Source organism: Bombus vosnesenskii, unplaced genomic scaffold, assembly GCF_011952255.1.
Source record: "Bombus vosnesenskii isolate JDL3184/JDL3185 unplaced genomic scaffold, Bvos_JDL3184-5_v1.1 scf7180000015363, whole genome shotgun sequence".
NCBI lineage: Eukaryota > Metazoa > Arthropoda > Insecta > Hymenoptera > Apidae > Bombus > Bombus vosnesenskii.
Genome location: NW_022883956.1, coordinates 61,141 through 78,911, shown reverse-complemented (window position 1 = coordinate 78,911; position 17,771 = coordinate 61,141). Strand labels below are relative to the sequence as shown.

The 17,771-nt window shown below is 41.1% G+C and overlaps 1 pseudogene; it reads left to right on the top strand.

Annotated features, from left to right (window-relative positions):
* Positions 1-3,628: 3,628 nt before the first annotated feature.
* LOC117241193 lies at positions 3,629-3,747 on the top strand (annotated as a pseudogene).
* The last annotated feature ends 14,024 nt before the right edge of the window (positions 3,748-17,771 follow it).

The following is a 17,771-nucleotide window of genomic DNA, read 5'->3' as shown; positions in this document are numbered from 1 at the left end:
ATTTAATCCATTTCACTAAAACTCATACATTACAGACATCCGATCTTCCATCGCATGACCCTAGGCAGTCATCAATAATCACAACATCCTAAGGTACGCTCTTCCCTTATTAATAGCTCTTTATTAGGTAAATAAATAAATAGATAAGTCGAGAGACCGAGAGGCACCTAAAACCTGTGGAGCCTCTTAATGAGGCTCCATTCTTCCGAGGTACCCCCTCGTAGGGAGTTATAATTTCTTAAAACTGACAATAGTCAATATTCAATATGTACAATTCCATTATAATAAATAAACACAAATTAAATTAAACAGCATATAAATAAATACAGAAATAAATAAATAATTTAATAAGTTAGGTTGAAAACAATTTTAACCATCTAAAAATATGTTGCCAATTTCAATGAAGCTCCTAAGCTCGTGTATTACTATTGTCTTAATTTTATTGTTATTTAATCCCAGTTCGTATGAACTTTCCTTGGTTTTTATAGTAACAGTCCATCTACTACCAAGCATTACTGGTATTATTCGTCCTTCTTTCGAGCCATATATTGATTTAAGGTGTTCCAAACATGGGAGGTATTTGTCAACCTTTTCTTTGTACGGTTTCAGGAGGTAATCTGTATTCTCGTAGCGGACTGTAACACCGACCACGTAAAGCCGTTGCTCGCTTTTGACTACGAGATCCGGCTTGTAACGATTACCCCTCATCATTATTGTTGGCTCAACAAATACCTCATCTCGCTCTCTTAGTTTATTGGCTACAAAGTTTTTAACTTCATCGTGCCTTTTAATGCGAAGGCCCTTTGTGAACTGGCATAACCATAGCACATGCCCCAAGGTTTCCGGTTGGGCATGGCACCTTCTACACGTTACATCGATATTTTTGTTTGCCCGGGCTAAGGTGGTTCCGGGGCCAATGGTGTTCGTTCTCAAACGCAAGGCATCGATCAAGCGGGATGGCTTTAGCGAATGGTACTCCCTAAGCCACACGTTGCTCACTTTTTCTTTTACAATGTCAGCGACACCTTGGCCCGGACTTTTTAATCCTGCCCACTCCTTAATGTGCTCTTCTTTTAACCTTCTCTTTGCCTTCTCCACATCTTCCAAGCTGGCTGGCCAATTTATTCTCAGGAACTTAGCAATTTTCTTTAATTTTGTCTCCTCGTCGTCTCCAATTAAACTTGCCACTGCTGGATCTATTGAGCTTTTGATTTTTAAAGCGCTCCTTAGGGTACCGAGCTTCACAATATGTTCGAATCTCGGTAGCCCTAATCCCCCACAGTTCTTTGGGGCGTAGAAAAATCCAGTGGGAGTAGATGGTAACAGGTGCAGTATCGTTTTTATTTCTTGCCTGACCTGGTTATCCATAAGCTTTAAAACGCCTTCACTCGGGGGATTTATCAGCAGATAATATATATAGCGAGGGAAAATATATTTGGTCAATAATTCTATCTTCTGGCATGGCTCCCTTACTCTTCACACCATGCTCAGAATCTCGGGCATTATAATGCCACAATGGATGCCTTTCCAAGGCCCTATCTTAGCGCCAAATACCTCAAGACTTGGTCTAGATCTATACCCGGTATCCTTTCATTGTCAACTTTAATTGCCTGGTCTTTAATAAACCAGGTATCCTTCTTGGTTATCACCTGGAATGTTTAATTTTTATGGGCTGATATATTCATGCCAAGCCTCTCCAGGTATCTGTGAAGCTCGTCCATCTGGCTTTGTGCCTCCCTTTCATCTTCCCCAAGCAAGTCGATATCATCTGCGAAGGCCAGTACCGAGACTTTGTTTGCTTCATTAATATTGATGCCACAGGTATTTTTCTCAATTGTTTCAAGCAGCGGCTCAAGACATAGATTAAAAAGCAGTGGCGACAAAGGATCGTCCTGCTTAACTTCTCTGAGAATTTCTACTTCGACCCCTATAGTATTATTAGTTTTTGTAGTCATCTTACATCCATTATACATTTTGCTTATTAATTCCATTATGGGAGTTGGAACGCCTTTTCTAGCCAGACACGGTTCTATTGCAGAATGGGGTATAGTATCGAAGGCTTTCGAAATATCCACTATTGTGTACACTCCCCTCGATTTCTTTTGTTATAATTCAGAGCCGCATTAAGCAATTCAATATTTATCTTACATCCACTCTCTGATGTATATCCTTTTTGTCTCGAGCTCTGGTCTACGGGTGTAAGACGGGGTCGTCTTAGCCGTCTATCGAGGATTGATGAGAAAATTCGGCCCAAACTTGGGCCGATCGTAATTGGTCGCCAGTTCTCGACCATATTTCCATCTTTAGTGGCTCTAGGTATTAAAGTTGTCCTATTTTCCTTCCATGCGGTCGGAAAATAGGTACTATACCATAATATATTAAATAAGTTAGCCAAAATTGCAGGCAGGCCAGGCATTAACAACTTTTCTTTTAACAATCCGTCTGGCTCTGCCGCTGTCTTGCTCCTCATTCCTTTAATTTTTCCCTCAATCTGTTCGATGGTAACGGGCATAAAATAGTTGTTCAAAAACAGTTCTGAAGCTCTCTGCAGTTCTGAAGGCAGTTCCAAATTTGTGGGCCCAGTTCTTCCCCACAGAGCTTCATATAACTGTTTTATATCCACCGCATCTGGCGGCTTTCTGATTGATTCCAGATAAGCCAAATCATCGTTAATTATGGCATCAGCCAACTTTCTGGGGCACTCATAAAAGATCTCCTGGCAACGTGCGTAGGAGTACCTTTTTCTTCTATTTTTATTAGTCCTTTTTCCACCACCCTGTCTATGGTTCTTCCCCTTTTGTTTCTCTAAGGGCTTGTTCTTTTTACTACTCTTATTTTTAAGAGCTCCATATAAAATTGTATAAACGTATCCATGACTTGCTTAATCAATTCCGACTTATTGTCTCTCCCCTTGTCCCAAATCTCTGTCAGCCGAGTATAAGCATCCCTTAAAACAGGGGGCACCTCGGCTTGTCTTTCGATTTCTTTAGCGAGGCATTGCCTCCACTCGTGAACCGTTTCTTCGCTATTAACACTTATTTCTTGGCGCGTAGACGCCATGGACGGGTCAACGAGATCGCACCCGTCCTCTGTCATTGAGGCTTTCTCCGGAAGGTCCCCTTCGACATTAGCAATCTTTAGCGTTTCTCTCTTATTTCTAATTTGTTTCGCTGTTTTAGTTGTCAAAATTTTGCTCATTTCAACATCGGGGTATTTGTGAATTCTATAAATTACATCCAGCTCCTTCAGGAGGGCAATCTCATCTGCTTTCCATAGTCTACCACTTGCCTCATTGATAGGGGGGTCCGCTCCACTACTATTTATTTTTCCCACAGCAGGGTGCCCGCGTCGTTCATTGGTCGAAAGAGCTCTTTGGGATCCGAAGCTCCTGGCAAGCGTCACAATTGAGTTGACCCTAGCGATGTTCCCTGGGGTCCCTACATTTAGGAATATGGGACTGTGCACCATGGAACTTAGGGAAACTTTTATCACATTTGATACAGCCCCATTGAATTGGGGTCTGTACATGGTTTTCATTAAGATGCCTGTCCAGGTCTTGCAGCGTCATAAAAAGTAGCAGGGCAGACAGTAATACAGGTTGCGGACCATCCAATTATTTTTCATGTGTGCCAACGCCCTGGCCGCGCTGATTGCACTCGTTCCCGTCAGATCACGAAAGTTAAGCAGCGCCGAGCACGGATAGCGCTTGGATGGGTGATCGCCTGGGAACTCCGTGTAGCGTTGGCGAAGTGCGCTGGGCCCGCCGCGCCCCCCGTGGCGTTCGGGCTTGGGCGCTGGCGTCTCAGCGCCTCGGGGCCGCCAAGCAGTCCGGTAGGGGAACTGGGCTGCCTGGCACGGCGCCTCCAGCGACGAGACGCGGCGTGACAATGGTCACACACCGCTCCATCAGCGGTGGTATTAGGCGCGCGGGGTGGTCCCGTTGCGACGCTCACACCGGTTCCCGGGCCTCTCTCGATCGCAACCGGGACGGTTATCGTGGAGGTTTTAGTCGGTTGGAGTCCGACACTACCACGCCGCTTTCCCCAGAAGCGGTCTGGCGTCCGTGCGGATTTCCTCCACGTAAAATATAAAAAAAAAGTTATTTTTCATGTAGTTGATGACTCATTGCTGATCGATCAAGACGGAATCTTAGGATCCGAATTTTTCACAGGATGCAAGGCTCGTTTGGTTTACGAGCGAAAGAATATCAAGTGGGGAAATATTTATATTCCCTTCGATACAAGAGAAAAGGTAATCGTGCCAAAATGAAGTTCGGTACCGTGTACTATCAACATTGCAATTCCGGAGGTAAACGAGGGATTTATTCCAGAAATCGAGCCAATTAAGGGAGTCTACTTTGATATTGCAGTTGTGAGGAACCATCAGAGGCGAGGTTATATGAGAATAATAAATACCACACCTACAATGGTAGTTCAAGAATTTGAAAATCTCACCTCGCTCCCTAGCATGACCTGCAATGCGATTTCAAAATCAAAAGAAAGTAGAGTTGACAAAATAATTGAATTATTACGACTCGAACACTTGAACAAAGAGAAGAGAAGAAACGTCGGAAAATTAATTCGGAAGAATCAAGATAGATTTCATATCCCAGAAGACACGCTGAAAGGAACTGAAGATCTAAAGCATCGAATAATTACAAAGCATTATATACCAATTAATATCAAAGAGTATCGTCACTCACCTGCACATCGAGAGGAGATAAATCGTCAAGTTCAAGAATTACTGGCCACTGATGTCGTAGATCCATCGACTTCTCCGTACAATTCGCGAGGAAACAAACGTTGGAGATTAGTTATTAATTATAGAAAGCTTAATGATAAAACGATCGGCGATGCTTATCCGCTCCCAACATCACAGAAATATCGGATCAATTAGGAAGTGCGAAATATTTATTCACGTTTGACTTGGCATCAGGCTTCTACCAGATCCGAATGACCCAGGAGAATGCCCACAAAACGGCATTTTCAACACTGTACGGACGCTTTCAATTCAAGAGAATGTCCCTTGGATTAAAAAACGCCCCAACAACGTTTCAACTCTTAATGAACTCAGTGCTATCAGGATTGCAAGAAGTAGAATTATTCATTTATCTGGACGACATAAATCGAGAAAATACGTTCAACAATTTTATAGCAGCATTAATGACAAAACCTATTCTACAATATCCGGATTTTTGCAAACCCTTCAACCTCACGCCAGACGCATCGGGATACGCAATAGGCGGAGTTCAAAGATGTATCGTGAACCTTGGTAGGCGATTTCGAGTGGTAGAGATTAAAGTTACGTAATTAATCTCAAATTATGAAATATTCCGCGTAGGTTACTTTGTTGGTTAAATATTGTTAATAAAAATAAAGTATTTAACACCAACATTTAGAGAAATAATATATAAATTATAAATAAAAAATAATTAATAAGAAGTTCTAGAAATAAAATATAATTCAAGAAATATAATCAAGAATATCAGAAATATGATTAATATCAGAACGTACATATTGATAATATCGATAATCGAAAATTCAACTGTCAGTACCTATATCGGTATAACTATACTAGTATTAGCATTCGGCCACAGTTTCCATTTTACGTCTAGTTTCTGCAAATGTATAGCAAATATCGCAGTTCAGCTCGTTAGGGTCTGTTTGAGGGACCGATAACAACGTTTACGAAACGAAGGTAGCTCGATAGAAAACATATAAGCGTATCGCCGAAATCAATATCTTCTGCTAACCAATTCGATAGTCACTTTGATGAAAGACTATCCGCAACGTCATTCTTCTATTTCGATGATAAAATTGAAGGAAACGTGAGAATAAAACAGTCATGCTATAATATGTCAAAAACAACGAAGCTTTATCAGCTTAACTAAGCTTATCACAATTGAGAACGTTGCCTGGTTCTTATTTGCCAAATTAACAATTGTAAGTGACTGATGTTGTTTCGAATAACGAAACGGATTAAAGAAAGAAGCTTGTCTAATATTTGTATTGAAATCTCAAAATGCAAACTCAATTCGATGCAAACTTTGCGCTAACAATAAGATAATTTCATAAAAATTTCAATATTTAAAGATTTCACAGATATTGCAAAATTTATACAACTAATTGTGGGATTCTTTTAAGGGTAAATATATGTCGGAGATACGAGGACACCGGTGTCTTCCCTCAGAAACCTCGGGAAAATCCATAAAAACATTGTAATTAAAATCTACAGTTGTAACTAAACGATTTGCCGTCATTCTAACCAATTGTATTTGTTTGAGACTTGTGACAATGAGCTTGGGCTCAAGGTGACAATTAGTCGCCGAACGTGGCCGCGGTCAACGGGACGAACTCTCCATCTAACAAAGGCATTGAGTAATCCTATAGCTCTCCTTAAAAGAAAGATTTGTAGCGGCACGTGGCAGTAAACATTCCAACGGTTTCTGTCCCGTAGCTCGCCACACGCAGATCCTATTCTCCGGGCAGGATGTTTACCAGATGTCGACGCGTCTCCACAGTACGTGATCGACTAGCCCGAGGACCGTCATAAACACTAATATCTAGTTACATAAAATCCTTCAACAGATACACAGTCTTTGTCCCAGTTACGGGAAGACAGGAGAGACATATTTTTCCACGAACGACGTCTCCCACTAGCAACCCTCCCTCAAGGGCGGCTAGCATCCTTTTCTAACTACCGATATGGAGATTGGCCAATTAGCAGCAACGTCAATTTCCCTTACTTTCCGAACGTAGGATGTCCCCGACAAATCCGATGATCTCGTGTCCTTAGACACACCCCGTCATAGTTTTCCTCTGGGGTATCACCGGGACGGAAGATCATTCTCTCTTGCTGTCTCATCGACAAAAAAAAGGATTAACTCCTTACGGTCAGCGAATATTAACACAGAATCCGACTTAGATTTTTGCGAGTGCGTACGACTACCGTCCCGTTGTCCGCGGATTCGTTATTGAACCTAGGATCATTGTCATTAGTCTCTCGAGTATCTAATCACCGCGGTTACTTGTCCGGTTCTATAATAATCGTATTTGCACTAGCCAATGTCTTCTCTATTGCATAACGACGACGTGTAATGCAAACGAAGATTCGCTTTACGCCCCTAACCCTAATTCTAATGTAAACCCGACATATATAATAGCCAATATAAGCCAAATAAGTTTCTTTTACATCAATACTGTTTCACCGGGAAGAATAAAAATTGTGAGAATTTTCCTAGGTCATTTTATGACACGCACGTCCAAAGACATGAGGCTACTTTTAAGCCAAGATCTTGCCATTCAAAATAATTTTTTTCGACAATCGAACAGTTATTTGCAATGCCGTTTTGAGATATTCAAAGTTAGAATTACTTTTTGTTTATAGAATCGCGATATTCATGAAAATACTGTAAAAACCGATGCTACACAAACTTCATTTTTAATATAGAATAAAATAACACTGAAAAAAACGATTATTTTATTTCCATTAAAAGCGGACAATGCTTTAAAAAAGTGATATTGGGCGCTCTTTTTCCAAATATCGAGTTTTCCCATTACATTATAATGATTACAGCAATGAAAATAATTACGTACGGTTACTCTCATTAATATTCCGTCATGCCTTAAAACCGAATAACTTTTTTAAAATTACGGTAACGACATACTTTCATTATCGATATAACTATTATGTACTTGAACTGAGGTGATCGCCCAAGTAACTGCGATTGCGTATGCTCGCTTCTATTAACGAAAAACGACGCGGCGTCTCCACCCATTCTCGTCCGGTTAGTTTGTGTTTTAACCCGTTACATCCATCTCTTTCATGGGCCAAAAAAAGAACTAATACTACTGCTACTACAAATACTAAAAGCGAGCATAGTGACAAAGTAGTAACAAGTATGACGTCCCATGCCCCGGATGATCCAGAGGATGAGGAGTCATTGGTAGTTGTCCTCTTCTATGGCAGTTTGCCGGGTCTCTTCGGCTCATAGCCTCCTCTTCCTTCGGGCGCAATGCCCGCTGAAACTTACATCTAAGCTCGAGACTTTCTAAATAGCAAACCAAAAAATAAAGTACAAAGGTGAAATAAAAAGAGAAATCGCGGAAGCTGATTCAAGTACACATGGATGAACAACGATCATATAGCGATCGCTATTTGTTCGCACGTGCATGCTCGAGCAATATTAACGTTCGTTTCGAAAACCACTCGCGATCACGATCGCAAAATTCGAAAAATCGACGGGCAAAGCCAGAGACGATGATATGTTTCATTCGTACCAGTTTTATAGGTCCACTTCCACGCTTCTCGCACATAACACCCGGGCGCAAGAGCTTACACTACAGAGAACGTCCCGGGACGCCTCCGACACCCGAGCTTAACACACAGCATGCACACTCTAAGGTACGTACCATTTTCCTGCAATCGACTGACGAAGGCTAGTGACCATTGCGTAAAACGCTATAAAACACGTCTGAGGAAATATCGTTAAAATAAATGTAAGTAAACTTGGAATTATAATTGTAAATGATGGCAATATTAAAAGCGTGGTTACACTTAATCGTGTGGATGATATTATCAGGAATCGTGATTGTATCGAGACGTAAATTGAATCGATATATGTCTTGATATTTTTAATATTTGAAGTTGTAACGAATGAGGAAAAGCGACGCAATTCCACGGCATAACAACACACACACGCACGCACGCACGCACGCACACACACACACACAGTGTGGAAAATACGTCGTGGACGATACACTAACACATAGTCAGTGGCTGAGAAATTATTACATTAAATGTGATCATCGTGCCCAATGTCTTTCTGCCTTTCAGGTAGCACCTGGGCTAGTGAATCAGGTCCTAACAATGGGCACGGAAAGGATTAAACTCGAAAATCCTGATCTGAAAAGATGATTAGTTTGTGTAATTTTTATTTAACGGACTAACATTCTTTGATTTTATATTTTACTACTTCGATTCTGATTAACTCTACTTTATTCATTTAATAGTAACTAAGTAACTCTACTTTATTAATTTAATAAACCAGAACAAAATTTTAATATTGCGAAGAAGGTAGCGAAAAAGACTGAGACTCGATCAAATGGAATAACTGACTCTAAATACATTACTAAGAAAGAAATAATCTCAGATAATCTCTTTATCAAAGCACATAATCGAAAATGCAGAAGCAGTCTTCAAAATTATTGCTTCGATTAACTGATATTTTAAATTCTAGGAGAAGTGAAATAAACGAACGCGACTTATCCCCTTAACCTACGATTTACGTTCGAGAATGCCCGTAATATTTACGTTTGGTCCGATCATCGTACTACGGGCTATGCCCGTAATATTTACGTTTGGTTCGATCATCGTACTACGGGCTATGCCCGTAGTTGTAGGTTAAGGAGTTAATATTGTCAGGATCAATTCATTGCTAAAGATCAAGTATATTTATGTTATACAGGAATATTTGTGTAGATATTTGCCATTTGCAAATATTCATACGGAATATTAACATGCATATTTATAAATAACACGAATATATTCTCAAGTGTATATGTTTAACTTAATTGTTAAAAAACTAATTATTATAATCGCGCTGTGCAAGAAGACCTACCCTAAACTAATAAATTTGAAAAAAAAGAGCGTTACTACTCACGGGTATAAAAGATACCCGCGTTCACTATGCTTGCAAAGAATTCTACGTAATACAACCAATCACCCGTGCCGATTCGGACCTTTTATCCTACGACATAATTGAGTGACCAGAAGAACAGAAATGCATGCGACTCACCGTTCGAAGCGGAGAAACAGAGGACGTTACCATCGATACTGTGCTATCCCAGCGAATGTTGTCAGGAAGATTAATGTAATATCGTGATATAATGTGTTTACAAAGAGTGGACAATAGAGATGTTAATCAGACAGAAAAAGACGATTGTTGTTCAACCTGAACTATTCACAGAAAAACGCACAGAAAACAGCGCAATCCACACTCTCTCGGCAACGCCACTCGCAACCTCTGTCTCCGCTCGACTCGCACTCTGCTTTTCTAATCACACTCTGTTTTTCGACTGACTCATCGTTCCTTTGTCTTTTTCTTAGCCCCACCACGCACGTGCTCCGCAACCGCTCGTAGTCAAAGTCACGTAGGCCTTTTTTTGCGTAACCTATTCGACCGAAAGACCGACGATACATTGTTGGGCCTGTCGGTGTTTCGACTTTCTGGCGACATTGTTTATAGTTCGCCCGATATTTCTTAGGCCTTTCGTCCACGATACTACACTCGGCCATCCTGCAATAACATCTGCCCTCAGATGTTGCCTTCTATCTCGCTGTCATCAGATGCGTCACTTTCGGCGTTTAGGACCCAAGGTTTCATAAAATCGAGGTGTGTGCGGGTCCTTCCTTCGGTACTGCTTCGCACGCTTTCTTCTTTTCTTGTAACTTCGACGATTCTCTTCTTGAGTTGCGGCGATCTTCTTCTTCGCGTCCTCACGTAGCTCGCGACGTTGTTCTTCAAACCTCGCGGCCCACTCTTCGTCGATCAGCTTTCTAATCTTCGCCTCTTCCCTGACTTGCATTTCGACTCCGACCAGTAGCTGGAAAGGAGTCTTCCCTGTGCTTCTGTTTACGGTGGAATTCAGGTATTTCTGAACCTGGTCGACATGCTGCCCGTTCCCCCTCGGCGCCAGTCTTCGCGGTCTTCGCGCTACCGGTTTGTCGCTTTTCAGAACTATTTTCGCGGTTATCCCGACGTCTCTCTTCTTCTCCGGCCTATACCCTTTAATAATATCCCGAATGGCTTCACGGTAATGAGGTTCTCGTACATGCGACAAGTCGATCTCGTCGGATTGTTCTATCGCGTTTACCCTCAGTACATCCGGCGCGTCCTCGTGACCGTCGGTCTGGTCGTCGAGTCGCAAAAATGTCACCTCGCCCCGTTTGACTCGCAACTCTACCTGGTCTAAAAAATCGGTACCTAAGAGTAGACTGTGTCTTGTCATTACCTTATTGGAGACAACATGCAGGGTGACAGTAAAGTCGTACCCGTCGACCGTCATTACCCTTGTAAACTCGCCCCAGGTACTATTGCCAGCGGAACCAAAACCATCAAACCTAAGTTTGCAGTTTCCCAGAGGTGGTGAACCTAACCTCGCATACTCATCCGCTCGTATGAACGTAAAATCACTACCTGTATCCACTAGTGCCACAAACCTACAATCATCTATCGCCACTTCTTTCACATACTTCCCTTTTTCGGATCTTGACACTACGCAAGTCTCTTTCGGTCGTGCCGTACACCTCGCTGCAATATGTCCAAATCCGCTGCACTCGGAACACCTAACACCTTCTCCCCTCTCCGGACACTTAACCCTTAGATGATCCTCACTACCGCAAATGAAGCATCTTCTTTTCTTCATTGCGTCTACAGATTGACTGGGCTTCCCGTTCTTCTGGGTTTTAGCCGGCTTCACAATCGACTTTGCTTCTGCGACTCTTCTGCTCTTCGTACATCACTAACCTCTTCCTCAACTCTTTGATTGACGTCGCGCCGTATAATATAGCCTTATTGTTCTCGTCGTCTATTATTCCATCCACTATGTATTCCACCTTTGCTTCCTCCTCCATGTCCACATGGCTGGCTATTTCGAGCATACGGTACATGTAAGCCAAACATGCTTCATCACTCTCCTTTTTCGTTTCTTCAAGTTTCTGATGAACTTGCCTACTGTTGACTTTCCTCGAAAATTCTTTCACTAGCCCCCTCTCCAACTCATGCCAAGTTCTGGCATGACACTCGAAACTCGCGAATATTTTCGCTGATCCCTTCAGCAACTTCCTGGCGTAGACTGTCTTCTGCCCGTCCGACCACATGCACGTATCAGCGACTTCCTCGAACGACTCGAACCATCGTTCGACATTTTCACCTCTGTTGCCACTAAACGACTCTAGTGCATCTTCGACGTCTCTAAAACTCAGTGTCGAACCAACGCATGCCCTTCGACAACATTCGGCACGGTCCTGATACACCCTTCGCGTATCTTTCTTGTATCCCCTTGCGTTTTTCTTGTCCTCTTCATCCTCACTTTCGTCGTCGCTTTCTTCTTCCGACGATATGTCGTTACCATCCATGGCCGCTTGTAGCCTTGCGCGTAATTCTACTTTTCTTCCCGTCGTTTTTAAACCCAAACTAGCGAGGCGCTCCTTCAACTCCTTCGTATTCATTTTCTCAACATCCTCATCTTCGTTACAATCACGCTCAGCTCTCTGTACGTTTCCTAGATCTCGTTGACCGGTTAGCTCTTCACCGCCCGTCGATCCCTTAGGACACGATTGTCCAGCCCTACACGCCCGATTCAGTCTTGCAATCAGCACTGACCTCGCACCCGATATAGGGAGGTTCATTCGCGCGAGCTTACTCCTCAGCTCCTCCAGCGTCGAACCCTCTTCACCCGACAATCGCTCGTCCCCGACGTTTGCCATTTTTTACACTACACGAACTTAAACAGTCAACGATATCGTCTTTTACCGCACCGCGTACCGGTAAATTCACAACTAGCTCGAATAGCTCTGTTAAACCGTTTCGTTTTCTGTCCTGTCCAATCCCGGCTGAGCCCCCAAAAAATGTAATATCGTGATATAATGTGTTTACAAAGAGTGGACAATAGAGATGTTAATCAGACAGAAAAAGACGATTGTTGTTCAACCTGAACTATTCACAGAAAAACGCACAGAAAACAGCGCAATCCACACTCTCTCGGCAACGCCACTCGCAACCTCTGTCTCCGCTCGACTCGCACTCTGCTTTTCTAATCACACTCTGTTTTTCGACTGACTCATCGTTCCTTTGTCTTTTTCTTAGCCCCACCACGCACGTGCTCCGCAACCGCTCGTAGTCAAAGTCACGTAGGCCTTTTTTTGCGTAACCTATTCGACCGAAAGACCGACGATACATTGTTGGGCCTGTCGGTGTTTCGACTTTCTGGCGACATTGTTTATAGTTCGCCCGATATTTCTTAGGCCTTTCGTCCACGATACTACATTAATATCAGTCAGGAACCGTTAAAAGGCCAATGGTAAAAATGGAGGTTGCGAAAAATCTGTTACGAAACAAAACACGACAAGCAATCGCTGACTATTTGAAAAGTTGGAGATAATGAAAAATGAAGGTTTATTAACTTTAGTAACTTTAGCAATAATAAAGATTGAAATTCTAATAAAATTTGATAAGTATAAAAACTGAAACTCTAATATGAATGTGTAAAATCTAAAATAATCTGTAGTATGTTAGTCATTTGTTTTATAATTCGGTATTAAGACTTCAACATTTATTTTATATTAATGAAAGAATAACCTCAGAAAATGCTATGCTCCCAAATTTTCAATCAAATCGTATTTCTTCATTGATAGTGATCAAAGAAAAATATATAGAACAGACATAATTGAAGTATGACATGTAAAAATACTTACATTCTTGGCTTTCGAGCCACTGTTAGAACACTCCTGAAGAAGATGAAGAAGTTGAAGCAGTGATATGTCTATAACAAAACATAAGATATTAAAATCGGTAATACATAATAACAAACTTGAAACTTTGGCAACAATAAAGACTAAACTCTAATAAATATGTAAATTGGAACTCTAATATAAAAGTTTGAGAACAAAATATTCAGTGATTTTTTATGCGTATCAAACAGTTTTATTGTACTTTAATGTTAAGACTTTATTTCAATTAAATAGGGCATTTACAGTTTTCTAAATTATCAATCATTTTTATTGTATAATTAACAGTAACTCAAACAAAATATAATAAAAAGAACAAATTGTAAAGCTACTTACATTCTTGAGCTCCTGCAGAAGCTTTGCCCTCTTGAGAGATGCACTGATTCTAATACAGAAAAAGAATATTCAAAACAATATTAAATAGGATCACATTACCGCGACCGTTAAAATTATAATCGGCGAACAAGAACTCTAACGTCGCGTACAAAATTATTTGATAAAATTTTATTACTTTCGCGTGTGCTTATTTAATTGGATTAAATTATTGGAGCAATAAAAGACCGACGCCGCCAATACGTTACAATACGTTGCAAACCCGACGCAACGCGATTCATGTTATCGGTACGAAATAAGACGACTAAATGACTCCTTGTACCTTAGTTTCGCCGAGTAACTTGCAAAGTGGCGGGGGTAGGGGGGACACATGAACCGATGGCACAAGCAGCTACGCAGTTAACGATTCTACGTAGTTACAGATTAACGATCTAGACAAAGAAATGTATACATCAACAAATATATTCATCTTCTACGAAGCACTTCCTTTCGGATTAAACAGCACGAAGCGTACCCTACGTCGATATTTACAAACGTCGTACAATAATACGTAGCCCTACTGGCAACACCATAGACACATTTGTTTAACTTTTTTTTTATTTAAAATTTCACATTCATAATTTGTCCAATTTGGACATTTGGTAGAATTTTTTATCTGTTTGATTATCATGTGGGTGGCTACCCCCAATGGGGTACCATCTTCGTGTTTGTTAAGATATATCCTTTGTGAGATCTGCTGGGTGTTTCCTTTTTAGTCTTCTTTCTATGGTTGTGTTGATCGTTTCCGCTGCCAGCCGGTTCGGGTACGTTGCTATTCTTTCTCTGTACCTTCTTGCGAATCTGCTAATTTCTTCCTTGACCGTTGGTATTCCAAGGTCTTTCCGTATGTCCTCGTTTCTAACGTGCCATGGGGCGTTTACAATTGATCTAAGAATTTTAGCTTGGATTGTCTCTATTTTGCTTATATGGCTCATTGCTGCTGTTCTCCAAAGTGGTATTCCGTACGTCCAAATTGGTTTTGTGATCGTTTTGTATATTTTTAGTTTGTTTTCTATGCTTAGTTTGGATTTTCGACTTGTTAACTAATTGTATTTTGTCTTTATTATAGATTTAATATGCTGTTTCCATGTGGATCGTGTATCTAAGTGGAGTCCTAGGTATTTGACTTGCCTTGTTTGTATTATGTGCGTGCCGTTCAGTATAATATTTGGTGGTATCTGGCAGTGCGAATGTAATGTGGTCGCTAAATGTAATGTGTATCATTTATCGGGGTTTGCTTTAATTTGTTTAACTTGAAGCCACTTTTCTATTTTTGTGATATGTTCTTGTAGTGATGTGACTGCTGTTGCAGGGACAGTGTGCCTGACTAGTACCGCTATGTCGTCTACGAATGTCAGTATCTTGCCATTAGTAGTTGTTGGTATGTTGGCCGTGTATAGTGTGTATAGTATTGGTCATAAGACGCCTCCTTGCGGAACTCCTGCCTTGATGTCTTTAACTTCAGAGTATGTATCTTTAATTTTTACTACGAAGGTTCTGCTGCTTAAGTAAGATTTAATTAAATGGTATATTTGCTCCGGGAATTGTTTTCTCATTGATTGAAGTAAACTTTCATGGTTTATTTTGTCAAATACACAACCTGCCGTTAGAAATGGAAAGAGAAAGGGAATAGTTGTGTTAAATAGATAGTACATTTATATTGTACTTGTGAGTGTGAGGCAGCGAAGAGCGAGCAGAAACATGTATGCATCCCCTCCCTAGAGTGTATGTAAGCGTCAAAGGACGCCCGGGTCTCAGTTGAGACAAAAGAGCTATTAGAAGAAAACAAACAAGCAAGCGAGTGTGCTGTCGAGTCCTTTAGAGAGTAATCCACATGTAGAGCTAAATTTAGGTAATTTGTAAATAAATTTTATCTTTTTGTGCTCTCCAAATCCTCTCTATACCTTAACAAATAGATCAAATTAAAAACAAGAGGTAAAAGTTAAGGATAATTGATGAGGATGCGAGCACTCAGGAGGATGCCCAGGAGACAGAGGGAGGGTGCAATCCCGTCGATCCAGGCTGTGCGCCAACACGAATAGAGAATGATGAAGTAAGCGAAGAGTCGATTCGTGAATGGCTGCGCAGTCTGAGAAAAGAAATAGAAAAAACCTCGAAGTGACCTCTCCCACATGAGAAATATATAACGAACTAAAGAAAGTGTGGGATGAAATAAAGAAATTTTGGCGATGAAAATTAATGAATTTGTCGGCACGTCTCTATATAGAGCATTAATAAGAAATAATGCAAGGGATGAGGAAATAAGAAAGCCCTCAAAAAAAGATCGAAGTGGAAACAAAAGAACGATAAATATATATATTTGTCAAGATATATTTAAAGAGTGTTCGAGGAAGTTAGCCGACGTTATTACTAATAACGATTTGGCCTACTTGGAACCAGCCAGACAATCTCCTGAAGCAAAAGAGGTGGAAAACCTATACAAAGATTTCTGGGGCGAAATCGGGCCATCAAACCGATTTTATTCAGGAATATTTTCCTCCAGTAATCACGGGGAAATAAGTGAGTGGGTCAAGAAAATAAGAAACAAAACAGCCACGTGTCCGGACGGCTTGGAAAATAAACATCTGTTAATTCGTGCCTGCCCGCAGTATTGGCGCTGTTATACAACATCCTTGGTTTTACCTCTCACTTCTCGGAGAGTTGGAGAGATAGTAGAACAACACTAATACCTAAACCAAACAAGGATGCAAGGAAGTCCGAGAATTGGCTGCCTATAACTATAGGCCTCATTCTCGGCAAAATTGTCTTTTCAATTCTCGATGGGAGAATAAGGAGGGGTACCGTACAAAATATAAGACAGAAGGACTTCACCTCCAAAAACGGATGTAAAGTAAATGTGCAACTCCTAAATGCAGTCGTTGATCACAGTAAAAAGAAGAAAGGAAGTGTCTACACAATAGTAGACATCTTAAAAGCGTTTGATACGATGCTTCACTCGGTGATTAAACCTTGTCTGTCAAGAAAAGGTATCTTGACCCCGCTGATCGAACTAATACAAAACATGTATAAAAATTGCAAGACCAAGATCAAGGCCAAGAATGGAGCAGGGGTCGAGATCGAAATCCTCAGGGGAGTTAAACATGGTGATTCCTTGTCGCCACTACTATTTAACTTGTGCCTGGAGCCGCTGCTGGAGGCAGTAGAAGAAAAGACTGAGGGCATAAAAATTAATAAAAGAAATAAGGTCCCTAGATTGGCCTCCGCCGACGACATTGTACTGCTCGGAAAGGACAAAAGGGAAGCTCAAGAACAGCTATACATGGTTCAGGATTACCTGAAGAGCCTGCGATTGAGTATCTCTGTGGAAAAATGCTTCAGGTGGTCTCAAAGAAGGACACCTGATACGTCAAGGACCCAAAGATAGAAGTAGAAAGCGGACCAACTCTTGAGCCAGATGAGGCCTTCAGGTACCTGCGTGCAAAGGTGGGCCATGGAAAGGCCTAAGATGTGGAATTATCGTGCCAGAAATTCTGAGTATGATAAAAAGAACTAGAAAATTATCTCTAAAACCTAGCCAAAAGATGGAGCTACTCACAAAATATATATTCCGTCGCTATATTTATAATCTGTTAATAAATCCACCTAGCGAGGGAGTACTAAAGCTACTAGGCAGTGAAATAAGGCAGGAGGTAAAAGGGATCCTTCATTTAAAGCTCTCGACTGCATTTGGGTTCTTTTACACACCCAAAGCCAACGGAGGATTAGGGTTGCCGAGATGTGAGCATATAGAGAAGCTCGGCACCCGAAAGAATGCAATAAAAATGCAAAACTCGCTGGATCCAGCAGCGTCCAGCTTAATAGAGGAAAAAGTTAGTCTTACTGTACTAGAACATAAGGTTTGACGAAAGTCACTTAATACTAGTAATAGG